The sequence below is a fragment of the Bufo gargarizans genome, chromosome 6, assembly GCF_014858855.1.
Source record: "Bufo gargarizans isolate SCDJY-AF-19 chromosome 6, ASM1485885v1, whole genome shotgun sequence".
In the NCBI taxonomy this organism is placed as follows: Eukaryota; Metazoa; Chordata; class Amphibia; order Anura; family Bufonidae; genus Bufo; species Bufo gargarizans.
This window is the reverse complement of record NC_058085.1, coordinates 18,874,314-18,890,585: the sequence shown is the minus strand read 5'-3', so window position 1 is coordinate 18,890,585 and position 16,272 is coordinate 18,874,314. Positions and strand designations below refer to the sequence as shown.

The window sequence follows — 16,272 nt, the reverse complement described above, 5'->3', positions numbered from 1 at the left end:
TAATATCATTATTAGTGTTAATCGAGCACCACAGTGCTCGGGTGCTCTGGCCGAGCACATCAGGATGGGGCCATCTGTATTGCGCCACCAGAGCTGAAATTCTTGGACTGGCGCAAGACGAACCAAAGCGAAAGCATTTGCCAAGAATCTTTTTATTAATCATGAATGAAATTCGGAGGTTCGAAGACGATCAGATACCGTCATAGTTCTGACCATAAACGATGTCGACCGGTGATCCGGCGGCGTTATTCCCATGACCCGCTGAGCAGCTTCCGGGAAACCAAAGTCTTTGGGTTCCGGGGGGATAATTGTTGCAAAGCTGAAACTTAAATAAATTGATGGAAGGGCACCACCAGGAGTGGAGCCTGCGGTTTAATTTGACTCCACACGAGAAACCTCACCCGGCCCTCACCCGGAAAGGATTGACAGATTAATAGCTCTTTCTGAGTTGGTGGAGAGATTTGTCTGGTTAATTCCGATAACAAACGAGACTCCTCCGTGCTAACTAGTTAGGTAACCCCCGGCGGTGAGGGTTGTGTTGACCAGACTCTTGGATAGTGAGACTGGACTTGTAGGTGAGGGCCTGCTGGTGAGCTGACCCTGTAAAAGATTGTGGGCGAGGGCCTGATGCCGTTTTGTTGACTCTAGCTTACTTCTGGCTGATCGCATGTCCCCCATCCATTTGAATGTCTGCCCTGGTGACCATGGGTAACGGGGAATCAGGGTTTGATTCCAAAGAGGGAGCCTGAGAAACGGCAGCCGGGGGCACACCAATTACCCACTCCCGGCTCTGGGAGGTTGTAACGGATCTCCTGACACCCCGACCGGGTACTTCCGTTGATAGATGCTCCCAGTGCCTCCCGAGGACTACAAGCACTCGGCTCGACATCGATATCACCACAGGAACCAGGAACAGCTCTTACAAGAGCTAGGAGTAATAGCCAGGGGAGTATACACGTATAGCAATCCCCACACACATGAGACGAGGCTCTATGTTGAGTGTAGAACAGCAACTCTTTATTGAGGGCTACCCGCCCGTATTTATGCAGGTCCCCATCTGGTGGACACGCCCCTAGGGGACCAGAAGGAAGACTGTGACACAGGACAGATATGAAGCAATTCAGGATACACAGACACAATACATCCCCACAATGCATCATGGTTTCCTCCTCTCTGCCCTGGAGACACCTGAGGAGCAATTCAGGTATCTCTCAGGACAAAGGGAAATCACCAATACACATGTGGAGACAACAGGACAGAAATCACTATTTAAAACATACAATGTCACAACCCTTACAGTAAACACAGACATTTAACATATCCCCAGATAGCTCAAGTCTGAGTGCATATTATTAGGTGAATGGCACTCAGACTACACGAATACACTAAAATTAGCTATCTGGGTACCCTCACATAACATACAATAAAATTCCAAAGACAGAAAAATACATGAACTTATATAACTATGCCGCTATTGCATAAAACCGGTGCATACAACATGGGACCGTAATGACATTGTAAGAGGCTGGCAAGTAGTCCTCTCCAAGCACTCGTGGCAACCTCAAAAGAGGGGAGTTTGTCACATATCTTCCCTTTGGGGTTAAGACTAAACAGGTATCTAACCTCCTGTCGGTCAGTACCTAGATTAGTCGGGAAGCTCCCCCACAAAAAAACATTAGCAGAGTTGCCCACCCACAGTATATAGTTAACAGGGTAGCTCATCCACCAGTACTGGTCTGTAGGTCCCAGGTTGTGGTGAAACAGTTCCGCATCCTCAGTCTCCCTGGTGCAGCTAGGCAAACCGCTGGGGCTACTTGGGGGAACAGCTGCCAGCGGTGTTCTGCACTGATGCCAGCACTTCTGCTGGGGCGAGGGGGGGGGGGGGTACAAGCCAGTCCTGTAACAAGGGGGTCGGTGGAGCAGAGGCTAGCGGCTCTCTGCCCTGGTGCCAGCTCTTCCGCTGGGAAGGGATCAGTGGGTATCGCATGCTCATCCCCTGCCCCCAGAACTCTGTTGTAGAGATCAGTGGGTATTGCAGGCTCATCCCCTGCCCCCAGAACTCGATTGGGAAGTAGCTGGGAAGGGGAGGGCTCGCTTACCTCCTCCTCCTGGTATCCCTGCGGAGATGGCTGGGGATCTGGACCGACCGTCCAGCATCCCTGTAGGACTGGCACCGAGCCCGCGGTCTCATCTGCGCCCGTGTAGAGGGGTTTGTGTTCCCCTTTTCCCGGTATCTCTGGCTGCTGTTGGAAGGTGAGGCCGGTTGCCTCTCCTCCCCAGGACTCTGGTTGCTGTAGGGAAGAGGGACCCAGCATCCCCTCCCCCTGGAATTCAGGTTGCCGCTAGGGAGAGAGACTGGTTGTCTCCTCTCCGTGATATGCACTGCCGTTGCAGATCTGGGCAGGCGGCCCAGCATCCCTGTAGGGCCGGTAGAGAGACCTAGGTCCCATCTCCACCTGCCATCTGTGGGTCCTCCCAGGACCAGTCTGTGAGGTCCCTCAACATTTGCGAGTAAGGACCACCTGCGTCCACACCTGGCAACTCCGGCTGCTGCTGAGGGTCTGGGCCAGCTGCCCAGCATTCCGGTGGAGAGCCCTCGGTCCCGTCTCCACCTGCCTGTTGTGGTTCCTCACAGGACCAGTCTATGAGGACCCCTACTTCGGGTTCCTCTGGCCGCCTCAGGGAAGACTGCTAACCTCCTCCGATGCAGCCTCTGCCTGGCTGCTGTAACACTCCTTCCGCTGGGCAATTTCTCTCTTTCGCTAGTCAGAATTCTCGCTCCATCCTTGCGTGTCGCTTGGCTGTGACCTGGTTCCAGATGGCCTGGTATATATCCATGGACACATTATCTCCATACTGGGCCACTCGCTGCCTCACCTCGGCCAGCCAGTCATCTTCAGAGCCTTCCATACTTGTCTGCTCCAAGTCGCTGGATACCTCTGCTCCCAGGGGCGCTGCACGAGTGCTAGCGTTGCCCTCAGTTTGTAACTCCACACGTTACCGGTGTCTCTGAGCTGCTTCTCCTCGCACTAGGACGCCATCCCACTGCTTACCACCAATGCAACGGATCTCCCGACACCCCGACGGGTACCTCCGTTGATAGATGCTCCCAGTGCCTCCCGAGGACTCCAAGCACTCCGCTCGACACCGATATCACCACAGAAACCAGGAACAGCTCTTACAAGAGCTAGGAGTAGCCAGGGGAGTATACATGTATAGCAATCCCCACACACGAGACGAGGCTCTATGTTTAGTGTAAAACAGCAATTCTTTATTGAGGGTTACCCACCCGTATTTTTGCAGGTCCCCATCTGGTGAACACGCCCCTAGGGGACCAGAAGGAAGACTGTGACACAGGACAGATATGAAGCAATTCAGGATACACAGACACAATACATCCCCACAATGCATCATGGTTTCCTTCTCTCTGCCCTGGAGACACCCGAGGAGCAATTCAATTATCTCTCAGGACAAAGGGAAATCACCAATACACATGTGGAGACAACAGGACAGAAATCACCATTTAAACATACAATGTCACAATCCTTACAGTAAACACAGACATTTAACATATCCCCAGATAGCTCAAGTCTGAGTGCATATTATTAGGTGAATGGTTCTCAGACTACACGAATACATTAAAATTAGCCATACAATAAAATTCCAAAGACAGAAAAATACATGAACTTATATAACTATTCCGCTATTGCATAAAACCGGTGCATACAACATGGGACCGTAATGACATTGTAAGAGGCTGGCAAGTAGTCCTCTCCAAGCACTCGTGGCAACCTCAAAAGAAGGGAGTTTGTCATAGAGGTAGCGACAAAAAATAATAATTCAGGACTCTTTCTAGGCCCTGTCATTGGAATGAGTAATAAAAAATTACAGGGAATGTCACAGGTATCTAGGATGAGGAAAAGTTATACAGGAGAGGTACCACAGGTAATGTCACTGGTCGCAGCGTCTACACAAAAAGTATACTGTATGTCACAGATCTGCGAGGGCCTGCAGGTGAGCTGAAGATTGAAAACATTATAGGTAAGGGCCTGCTGCCGCTTTGTTGACTCTAGATAACTTCTGTCCGATCGCACGTCCCTGTGACGTCGACAATCCATTTGGATGTCTGCCCTATCGACTTTGGAGCAATTTTCCACAAGGACCGTCTGGTATAGCACAGTTTTGCTTGTCCTCTCCAGCAGAGGAATTGGAGATGAGAAGTTCTCTTTGTAGCAGGGGTCAAGAAGGATGAACAACCAGTAATCCGTGTCTAAAATGCGTATAACGTGCGGGTCGCGGGAAAGGTAGCCTAACATGAAGTCAGCCGTGTGTGCCAGAGTACCAACAGGCAAGACTTTGCTGTCATCATCAGGAGGATCACTCTCCATCTCCATATCCTCTTCTGCCCACCCACGGAGTACAGAAGGAATTAAACTTCCATGGGTACTACCCTCTGTAGCGGAGGCAACAGTTTTGCCCCCCCCCCTCCTCCTCTTCATCGTCCAATTTGCACTGAGAAGACGAACTGAGGGTGGTCGGGCTATCACCCTGTGTAATGTCTTCCCCCATTTCCAACTCTTCCACATGCAAAGCATCGTCCTTTATTGTGAGCAGCGAGCGTTTGAGTAGACGCAGAAGTGGGATGGTTAAGCTGATAATAGTGTTATCACCGCTCACCATCCATAGGGGCACTATGGAGAAGGGGGAGGGGGAGATTCACAATAGGGGCATCTACTGGGGGCCCTAAATACTGTCAAATATTAGAGGGGGGGCACTATGGGGCTTCTACTGGGGGCCCTATAAACTGGCACACATTATAGGGGGCACTATGGAGAAGTATGGGGGAAAGGAGCACTATGGGGGCATCTACTGGGGGCCCTATATACTGGCATGCATTATGAGGGGGCACTATGGAGTAGTGGGGGAGAAGAGCACTATGGGGGCATTTAATACTGGCACCCATTTTGGTGCCACTATGGGTAAGGGGGGAGAAAAGCATTATTGGGGCATCTATGTGGGGCAGTCTATAGGGGCATTTTATACTGGCACATTATAAAAGGGCACTATGGGGACGGGTGAGAAGCACTTGGGGGGCATCTTTTGGGGGCACTATATAGGACTATTTTATACTGGCACAAATTATAGGGGCACTATGGGCACCTTATCTCAACTGGGGGCACTAAGTGTTTTTTGTAGTGGCACACAGTACAGGTCATTGGATCACATGAGGGCACTCTGGGGACATTGTCTCTACTGGGGGCACTAAGAGGAAGTTTGTTTTTATTTACTGCCACACAACAGGGCATTTTTTGTACTGGTGCACATTATAAGGGGGTTTTATTACAACTGACGGACTATGGGAGCATTATTACTTCTGGGACACAATTACTGTTGGGGGCACTGTAGGAGCACTATTACTACTGCACTCTGGCACAGAATTATTACTATTGCTGGGGTTTTGGGGAGCACTATTACTGTGGGGCACCCTGGCACAGTATCAGCTTAGCACAGTTATTTTTGGGGGACATTATGGTTACACTATTAGTGTCAGGGGCACTATTTGCTGGGTGCAGTTAATTTTTAGAGCATTGTGTTCCAATAATTATTGAAGGGGGCGCTATCTGTGTGTAATTAGTATTTTCAGGGGGTTTATCCGTTTCTACAATATAGTTTTGGGGGGAACAGCATCTCAGTATTAAGGGTACATGATGGGATGTTGAGAAGGTGGGAGGAAAAGTAGGAAACTACTGTTAAACTCTGCAGAGATGAGAGATGTCTGAAATAAATCATCATGGCGGTCTGAATGGAGAAGATGAATAAAGAGAACATCTATATCAAAGGAGACGTCACTGGATGCAAGAGGTATGTGGCGCTGTATTAGGCTGCCTTCACATATGCGTTAGTGATTCTTGCTTCAGGTGGAGGGCTAGGAACCAGACCTAGGAACGCCACTGGGCCTCGCTCTGGCTCCCACCCGACACCGCCACAAGTGTCTGTGAAGGTTCTCATTTATCCAGGTCATGGTATATATCTGTAAAGAATAAATCAAGGCAACTGGACGTACTGTAGATTTCTTGAAAACGTTTCACTCGTTCTTTGAGAAAGCTCGTTGGAAGAACGAGTGAAACGTTTTCAAGAAATCTACAGTACGTCCAGTTGCCTTGATTTATTCTTTACAGATAGACACCGCCACAAGTACAATTATTGGCTTCCGCGGCTGGTGGATGGCCTAAGCGGACTAATGGAAGAGCCACAGTGGGACCTGCGGCCACTCTGAGCGCCCCTCTCTGCCTCTTTAACCTTCTTGGCGGTATTCTCGAGCGTGACTCGGGGTTACATTTGCAGTGTCCCCCCTCACCTTCTGCCGGCGATATCCTCTGCTGTGAGCGTCGGCCGGCATTTGACTTCCTGGTTCCGTTCCCTGCGAGCAGCAGCTGCGCATGGGAGTGGAACTGGGCGGGAAATTCAAAAAAATATAAACACTAAAAGTGACACACACACATAAAATAGGTTATACATTGTAATCTGAGAGGTTTACACTGTATAACCTCAGATCTGACATTTTATCACTGTACAGTGCCCTTTGCCTGCCATTTTACTGTAATTTGTGCCCATAAAATAAATTTATAACATGGCATCAAAAAAGCGCAACTTTACTTCAAAAGCGGTTTTGGACCAGTTGAGTGACAGCGACAGTGACACGGAGGTGGTGGCAGAACTGAGCGATAGTGAGTCGTGGGGAGATTTGTTGTCTGACACTGACACTGATCTGGCAAGTGACAAAGGCGATGATCCTGCACCTGACCTCAGCCATGTACGCACTTGGTGCCCTATTGACTGCGATACGGACCAGGTAGCGCCCCCAAGATTCCCGTTCACTGGATCACCTGGGATGAAGGCAGATGTTGAGCGTGACAACCCTCTGGCATACCTGCATTTATTCCTCACTGAGGAGGTAATTGAAAAAATTGTCACGGAGACAAATTGCTACCAAGAGCAGCAATCCGCTACGCTGCATTCCACGTTTTCCAGAAGCAGAAAGGGGGAACCGGTGACCAAAGAGGACACATGGCAGTTTCCGGGACTCATCATTCTTCAGGGTGTGATGGGGAAACCGCTCCAGAAATGGTACTGGACCACCAATAAGTTACTGGCCAACTCCATTTTTTTGGCACCGTGATGTCAAAATACCGGTTTTCCCTCATCATGAAGTATTTCCACTCCACAAACAATGAAGAATTAGATGAGGCCACGCATCCTGCGCCCCAAAAAAAAAAAAAATCTGGGCGGTATGGCAAATTATTGTGACCAATTTGCAGCGGACCTATGTGCCAGAAAAGGACGTCAGCGTAGATGAAAGTTTGATGGCCTACAAGGGACTCCTAAGCTGGATACAGTACATAGCATCCAAAAGAGTGCGGTTTGGCATCAAATCCTACATGCTGTGCGAGTCATCCACTGGGTACATCTGGAATTCGGTCATTTACACCGGTAAAGGCACGAAGTTCAACCCCAGGTACAGCGGCTATAGGATGGCCACATCATCTGTCCTTACACTGCTGGAGCCATTGCTGAACCAGGGATATTGTGTGACCACGGACAATTTCTACACGTCTCCGGAACTGTATGAGGTTTTGCTACAAAACAAGACTGATGCATATGGTACCGTTAGGCCTAACCGACGTGACATGCCATCTATGTTTGCATCTTTATCACATCTGGGATGTCTACTAAAGTCTTGTTTGGTCAGGTTTAGTAAGTAATTACTAAGAATTGCAAGCCTACAATACATAACACCAAATTACATGCAAAAAATGGTACCACTTTTGGTACAAAATTCCTGACATAATCATACTGCCAGGGAGTTTAAGAGAGCAGTGGCTGCTGGAGCTCAGGGCTTGCCGCCGCACAGGCACATCTTTTGAACGTTGCCAGCCCTGCCCCCAGAGCGCTGCGTAGCCACGCAGGGGAGAAGGAGAAGCTAGGGCCCTCACCTCACTCCATGTCTGTCTGCCGCCCACAGACAGACAGTGGTGCCCAACCAGTGAATATAAGCCCAGAAAAGTATTTATTTATTTATTAATCCTAAATGGCAACATTTCCAGGGCCAGAAATTTGGAAAGCTGCGCATTTAGTGCTATGGCCTGTGGGTGGGTATTTGCGCTTGCGTTCAAAGGCCTGGGGTAAGGACATTTTGATGCTGCACTGCGACACAGAAGTGGATGTGGTCGCTGATGGTGCTTGCGAAGGTCCAGATGCAGGGCAGGAGGCATTCGGGCCTGCGCCTTCGACAGTGGATTGGCCAGCACGTAACATAGGGGAAGAGGAGGCAGTGGTGTGACCCGCAGGTAGTGGACCCAGGCATTTGTCCCACTTATTACGGTGCTTGGATGCCATGTGGCGGATAATGCTGGTGGTGGTGAGGTTGCTAGTGTTCACGCCCCCGGCTCATTTTCGTATGACACAGGTTGCAAACTACTATTCTTTTGTTGCCCACGCTTTCATAAAAAAAAACGCCATACTGCAGAACATCTACCCCTTGGCAGGGGAGATTTCCGCAATGGGGTGCTCCGTGGAACAGTTACGGGCCTGTTTGTTGTGGCCTGCCTTCTCCCTTTTGCCACCCCACTGCCTCTTCCAGCCTGTTACGGTGCTGCAGATCCCTCCCCCTCTGTACTGCTGTCCTCGGCTTTCCACCTTCCCAGGTTGGGTCAGTGACCTTGTCGTCTAGCACCTCCTCTTCCACTTCCTCACTCCGATCATCCTCCTGATTTGTTGACCTAACCCACAACCTCAGTGATTGACAACTGTGTCTCATCCTCTTAAAGGGTTTCTACCACCAGATTTGGTCCTATTTAGCTCCGTCCGCTAACCATTTGAGCCGTCCATCGCGTCCCTCCAGCCCGCCCCGCTCCTGTTGATTGACTTTAAACTTCTCAGTATCTCGTACCAATTCCCGCGCCTGTATTCGGCGCAGACGCAGTGAGTGAATGCCGTGCTCCTGGTGCCGGCTTCCTCACTGTAACGTAGTTGGCGCAGTGAGGAAGCCGGCGCCGGGAGAATACAGAAGCGCACGGCGCAGGCGCGGGAATTGGTACGAGATACTGAGAAGTTTAAAGTCAATCAACAGGAGCGGGGCGGGCTGGAGGGACGCGATGGACGGCTGAAATGGTTAGCGGACGGAGCCCTGTAGGTGCTAATGACGCCCACATAGCACCTAGAGGCTCATTAGCATATCTATAAAAGTACGTTTTTAAGGTGAACGGCAGCAGACAGATGATAAGTAAGAACATTGTTATGGACTGCTGACACTAGCACATCGCTAGTGTCAGTCAGCTAAATAGGACCAAATCTGGTGGTAGAAACCCTTTAATCAACCTCTTGAGACCGTAATTGCGGTTGACTCATTGGCAACTGTGTCTCATCATCATCCACCTCATTAAACAGTAATTGCCATTCCCCACCGTCATCTTCTTGTGACTGTGGATGCTCAAGAGGTTGGGAATCAGGGCACAAGATCTCATGTCCCTCTTCAAGCGTGCTTGGCGAGAGGGCCAAATCAAGTAATGGCGATGAAAAGAGCTCCTCGGAATATCTGAGTGTGGGATCATTTGATTGGCCAGACTCTACATAGTGGGTGGAAGGAGGATCAGGGTGAGGATTGTGTTGAACAGACTCCTGGCTACTGAGACTAGACTTGGTGGAAGAGAGGGTGGTTCTTAACCGACAGGAAGCATTATCTGCTGCAATCCAACCGACCACCTGCTCGCACTGTTCTGACTTCGCGAGCGTTGTCCTGTGCCGCCATGCACACTGGGACATCAAGCTAGGTATTGTGGATGATTGTTTTTTTTGTGCTCTGGCAGCAGGCACAGTTTCACCGCGCCCAGGGCCACGGCCTCTGCGTGCACCATCAGCATCACGCCCACTTTCCCGTCCCTTACTGCTCACGTTCTTCATTTTAAATGTTATATATGCTTGAAAGTCTGTCACACGTACAGTAGCGTAGGATTTGGAAGTGTATGCGCAAACATAAAAAAAAAAAAAGTATTTGTGATGAAGAAATGTTATACAGGACAGCTACCAAAGGTAATGTCACTGTTCGCAGCGTCTACAGAAAGTACACTATATGTCACAGATTTTTTTTTTAAATGAACAATTTACACAGGAGATGTGGTTGCAGCTAATGTTACTGTCCGCAGCGGACATAGTCTACGGAAAAAGTACATGGGATGTCACAGATAGTTTTTGGATGCGCACACTTTACACAGGAGATGTGGTGCGAATAAGTTAACTGTCTGCAGCGGCCTATTACACAGTATTTAGCGCAAAAAAATATATATTGCTGCTGTCACACTTTTGGGTCTCTGAAAAGTTTTTTGTACACTGTCTGTCCCTTCATATGCAAGCTCTCCCTAACACTGAGCAATTTAGCGCAGGTTGCGCTACAAACATATATTGTCACACACAATAGTCCTTACAAGGACCTTTGGGTCTCTGAAACGTTTTTGTACCCAAAAAAAAAAATTCAATTACACTCTCTGTTCCGTCCTATGCTCAGCTCTCCCTGACTACGAATGAGCCGAACATGCGTCATCGGGTGCTATATAGCACCCGATAACGCGTTCCGGCCAGTTAATCACTGTAATACCAATAGCCAACATGGCTACTGGCATTACAGTAAGGGCAGTACTTACATGCACATTTATTGGCTGAGTAGTAGCCAAGAAACGTGTGGGCAGGAGACTTGAGCATGGCGCTCGAGCACATGCGGTACTTGGCCGACTACCGCCATGTGCTGAGCATCAAGAGGCTCGAGCCGAACAGGTGTTCGGCTGAGCATGCTCGATCAACACTAATCATTATTCCCACATTACACAATATATCTATTTATTTATTTTTATCAGCAGAATCTTAGAGACCTCTCTGCTTTACTTAGTGGTCACTACTCACCTGGGCGGTTATCTGTAGGAATGTCCTCTGTACTCTGCTCATTACCCCTCACATATGTCTCTGTAGGATTAATATTGTTCAGATCTTCACCCGGATTCACAAGCTGTGAAAGAAATATTGTAGAAGTCATCAGACGGTTGGAGAAGTCGTGTGGAAGGTTTTATATGACCTGAAAAGAGGGCCAATAATGACCGGACAGCAGGAGTTATCTGACCCAAATATCTGCAGGTCTCCTGTATAAATCCAATCTGATTGTTTCGTTATTCCAACCACTTTGCAATGCAGGGAGAGTAGCCCTTATATTCCATCCCTAACATTACATTGTGTGTATATAACATTACATTGTTTGTGCACCTGTTGCCCTTGATGGTCGCCACAGGGCTGTGAAGCCGGTAAGCTAAAGTTCTTTCAGTCCGTGGCTTATTTACCTTCTCGGAATGGGCATAATCATCTGCTCTGCTGCAGCCAATGACTGGATTCAGGGGTAACATGTCCACAAGATACAAATCACCACTAAAGCCAGTCATTGGCTGCAGTAAAGCAAACATTTACTGGAAGATGGACACACAGGACCAGAGCTAAGGGTAGCAGGTGCATATGGCTCTTTCCATAGTAGAGGCTGCGGGCACATGTAAAAAGTTACTTATTCCTGAACTTTAATGCTGTCTTCCTGTTCTGTCTACCAGTTTTGGGATGACTGCAGCAGGAATGAAGATACTGTACCTAGTATAAGGGACAGGGGAGAACACAGGAGAGGTGAGAACTGATCATCTATCTCTACTAGAACACCCTGCTTATCACTGTATATAGTATAAGGACAGGAGAAGTGAGAACTGATTATCTATCACCAGTAGAACACCCTGCTTATCAGTGATTATAGTGTAAGGACAGGAGACATGCAAACTGATTGCGATTATATTATATTATTATTACTATTATTAGTACCTTCCAAAAGCCACTGTACTTTTTTTTGACAAACGCTGCACGACTAGATTTATCGCATGCATCATTCAGGGAGCATGTGTTATTTCTCCCAACCACAAAGCAGCCACAATGTTCCTGCAGTTGTCTCTGACCACCTTGCCCGATTGGAGTTAGGTGAGGAGACAGCCAGCGCCGTTGTTTGCTGCTTGATGCACATTAGAAAGTATTTGGATATGTGGCTACTATCACCCAGGGAGATCAGCATTAAAACGGCATGGCAATGCTTCACATCATAGGAAGAGGGGGGAACACAAAAAGGGGGCGGGGGGGGGGGGGGGGGGGTCGGGTCAGCTCATCCCAATACGCAGGTGCACGTTGCTTCTGGCTGCAAATATACATCTGACAAACACATGGCGCAACAGCACTCTACAAAAGTAGAGTACAAAAGTATATTACATTGCAAATGCTATGCTAATAACTTAGAGATGCTTAGCAAATACATTTTGTACAAAATCATTTGAGCCCGTCTGCCGAATGCCAAGGCGACCTCTATAATACGGGTCTAAGTTATTAGCATAGCATTTGCAATGTAATATACTTTTGTACTCTACCTTTGGTTTGTAGAGTGCTGTTGCACCATGTGTTTGTCAGGAAGAAGGGGGAGAGGGAGCGATGTTCTGCACTGCTTCTGTTTAGGACAGGAGGATATCCATGGAGGAGGCCGATAAGTGCCTGGTGTCGGAACAAATGTGGAGGTGTCAATAGGACCTGGCCTTTTTGCTACAGTGATGCCTCGCTGCAAAAAACATTGATCTAATGGGCTGTGAAAGGCATGAACTGTTCCAGTCCGTAACCTTTGCTCCAGGTGTCCATTGTGTGCACCTTGCTGCACAGCTAGAATTGCAAGGAGTGGCCTACATTTACCGCCACTTGAGAGTACAAATCAGGGATGGCTTTTTTTGAAAAAATGCCAGCTAGATAACTTCTAGTGAGGCTGAGCACATGCCATTAGCCCCCTAAAGGCAACAGAATCCACAAAGTGGTACCACAGAGACTGCACCGCCAGCAACTAGAGTTATTTCTTGCCCACACATTCCATTATCGATGGCTGATGGTGGGACAGAATAGGAGGAGGCATAGTCTGAGCAGGAGAAGCAGTAACTGATGATGACTTGGACACAGTACTGCACGTGGATGCCGCCTGGCTGCCACAAAGGAGACCGGGAGAAGGAGGAATCTCTTGTTGTGGTAGCTGGCAGACACCTCGGTCACTCCCATGGCTTATTTAATCTGGCAGATCTTGCACAGGGCATTGCTTTTGTTTTCCAGCACCGTGGAGAAGAACTGCCAGACAGGAGATACTTGCACACTCCACACAGAGGTAGCTGCAGCTGAGCTTGTTTTAGGTCTGGCACGTTTTCAGCCTGCGACCACAGTATCATCAGCATCACCAGTTCCCAAGCTGACAATACTAGAAGCAGATCTGGCCCTGGCAGGTTTTGGGAGGCTATAACTGTATGTTGCCTTCACTCTGTATTGCTGCCACTGCCACCATCCTCTTCCTCTGATGTTACCTTCTTCTCAGCACCCTGATCAAGTTCCCAGATCCTGTCCAACACACAATCATTGTAATAGTTCTCAACCTCCCCGCCATGAAAACTGTGATATGTCATCATGGGTTTCCTAACCCCCTCCAGATTACCTACTTTATACTTGCCTTGAGTTCCACTGCTGCTACCACTGCCCCTACCACCACCAGTGCAGCTACAGGTGCCACTACTCCTACCACCACAAACACAGCTATGGATGGGGTGCCACTCCTAGGTAGTCTAAACGCTGCACCATCCAGTCCACAATTCCATCCTCTGTGTCCTCAATATTATTAGGAGCCAGGGAGAACTGTGGCCAACTACTACTACTCCTGGCAGGTACTGATACTGCTGGTACTACATACATTCTGACTCTGGGAGGATGAGGCGTGGGTCTTTCGTTTTGTACTCTTCCATTTCTCAGACATTTTATTATGAGGCCTATAAATGGAAAGTCAGGGGTTTTGTACAGACAGATTATTTAACAGTACAAGTGAAATGGCAAGTGTGTTTTCTGTAATTTAACCCCTTCTCAACAGGTGACGTACTACTACGTGACTTCCTGAATTTTGACGTAATAGTACGTCATGGTGATCTGGCGGGCACTGGAGTGGTGCACGCCCGATCACTGCAGGGGTCCATCAGTCCATGATAGCCAGGCCTCTGCCGTATCCGCCGGCATCGCTGTAAATGCTGATGCAGGCGGATTAACCCCTTTTATGCTGCGGTCCGCGCTCACCGAAATAGAAGGGGTTGTGTCTGGTGAGGGAGCGCATTGAATCCCCACATTGCTGTGGCGGGGAGCCGATGTGTGAGAAGGCAGCCCGATGCCATGCAGAGGCTGCCCAATGCCTTGCATGACATCGGGACCTGCCTTCTACGGGTGCCCAGGAGATCCAGCCTCAGGCCCGTCTCCTAGGCAACCTGTCAGTGTATGACTCAGTGTAATCCACTAACAGGCAATGCATTACAATACAGATGTATTGTAATACATTGCAAAGGGGATCAGACCCCCAAGAGTAAATGTCAAAAATAAAAGTTAAAAAAAGTGTTTTTAATTAAAAAAAAGAAAGTTTTTAAGTAAAAAAAGAAAAAAAACACACCTTCACCTTATTTTATAATAAATAAAATAGAAAAACCACACATATTAGGTATCGTCGTGATCCTAATGATCTGCTCTATAAATATATCACATGATACACCCTGTCCGATAAACACCATAAGAAATAAATATATAAAAAACGGTGTAAAAAAAGGCATTTTTGTCACCTTACATGACAAAAAGTGCAACACCAAGCGATCAAAAAGGCGTATGTCTCACAAAATTCTAATAACTGTATTTTCCCTTATGGTGTTCGGATGTGGTGTTTAATTCTATTAATCATAACAAATGTCCCTAGGACTACCTTACACCTATTATCCTACACCTCCTAAATCCTAAAACTTAACCTTTATTGGTTTTACTTATAATATATAACTATAGGATTTTAAAATTATCAGTAGTCTCAACCACTCATAATACTACAGAACAGACCAAAAGTTTGGACACACCTTCTCATTCAAAGAGTTTTCTTTATTTTCATGACTATGAAAATTGTAGATTCACACTGAAGGCATCAAAACTATGAATTAACACATGTGGAATTATATACATAACAAAAAAGTGTGAAACAACTGAAAATATGTCATATTCTAGGTTCTTCAAAGTAGCCACCTTTTGCTTTGATTACTGCTTTGCACACTCTTGGCATTCTCTTGTTGAGCTTCAAGAGGTAGTCACCTGAAATGGTTTTCACTTCACAGGTGTGCCCTGTCAGGTTTAATAAGTGGGATTTCTTGCCTTATAAATGGGGTTGGGACCATCAGTTGCCTTCTGGAGAAGTCAGGTGGATACACAGCTGATAGTCCTACTGAATAGACTGTTAGAATTTGTATTATGGCAAGAAAAAAGCAGCTAAGTAAAGAAAAACGAGTGGCCATCATTACTTTAAGAATTGAAGGTCAGTCAGTCCGAAAAATTGGGAAAACTTTGAGTGTCCCCAAGTGCAGTCACAAAAACCATCAAACGCTACAAAGAAACTGTCTCACATGCGGACCGCCCCAGGAAAGGAAGACCAAGAGTAACCTCTGCTGCGGAGGATAAGTTCATCCAAGTCACCAGCCTCAGAAATCGCAGGTTAACAGCAGCTCAGATTAGAGACCAGGTCAATGCCACACAGAGTTCTAGCAGCAGACACATCTCTAGAACAACTGTTAAGAGGAGACTGTGTGAATCAGGCCTTCATGGTAGAATATCTGCTAGGAAACCACTGCTAAGGACAGGCAACAAGCAGAAGAGACTTGTTTGGGCTAAAGAACACAAGGAATGGACATTAGACCAGTGGAAATCTGTGCTTTGGTCTGAAGAGTCCAAATTTGAGATCTTTGGTTCCAACCACCGTGTCTTTGTGCGACGCAGAACAGGTGAACAGATGGACTCTACATGCCTGGTTCCCACGGTGAAGCATGGAGGATGAGGTGTGATGGTGTGGGGGTGCTTTGCTGGTGACACTGTTGGGGATTTATTCAAAATTAAAGGCATACTGAACCAGCATGTCTACCACAACATCTTGCAGCGGCATTCTATTCCATCCGGTTTGCGTTTAGTTGGACCATCATTTATTTTTCAACAGGACAATGACCCCAAACACACCTCCAGGCTGTGTAAGGGCTATTTAACCATGAAAGAGAGTGATGGGGTTCTGCGCCAGATGACCTGGCCTCCACAGTCACCGGACCTGAACCCAATCCAGATGGTTTGGGGTGA

At 47.8% G+C, this 16,272-nt stretch overlaps 1 protein-coding gene across 1 annotated transcript in view; it reads right to left on the bottom strand.

The window, feature by feature from the left end:
* The window catches only part of LOC122940407 (zinc finger protein 850-like), a 335,684-nt gene extending 324,676 nt beyond the window's left edge, over positions 1-11,008 (bottom strand). The window contains exon 1 of the mRNA XM_044297073.1: positions 10,954-11,008. The gene's annotated coding sequence lies outside the window, so the exon portion shown is untranslated. The remainder of the gene's footprint in view (positions 1-10,953) is intronic.
* Positions 11,009-16,272: the final 5,264 nt, after the last annotated feature.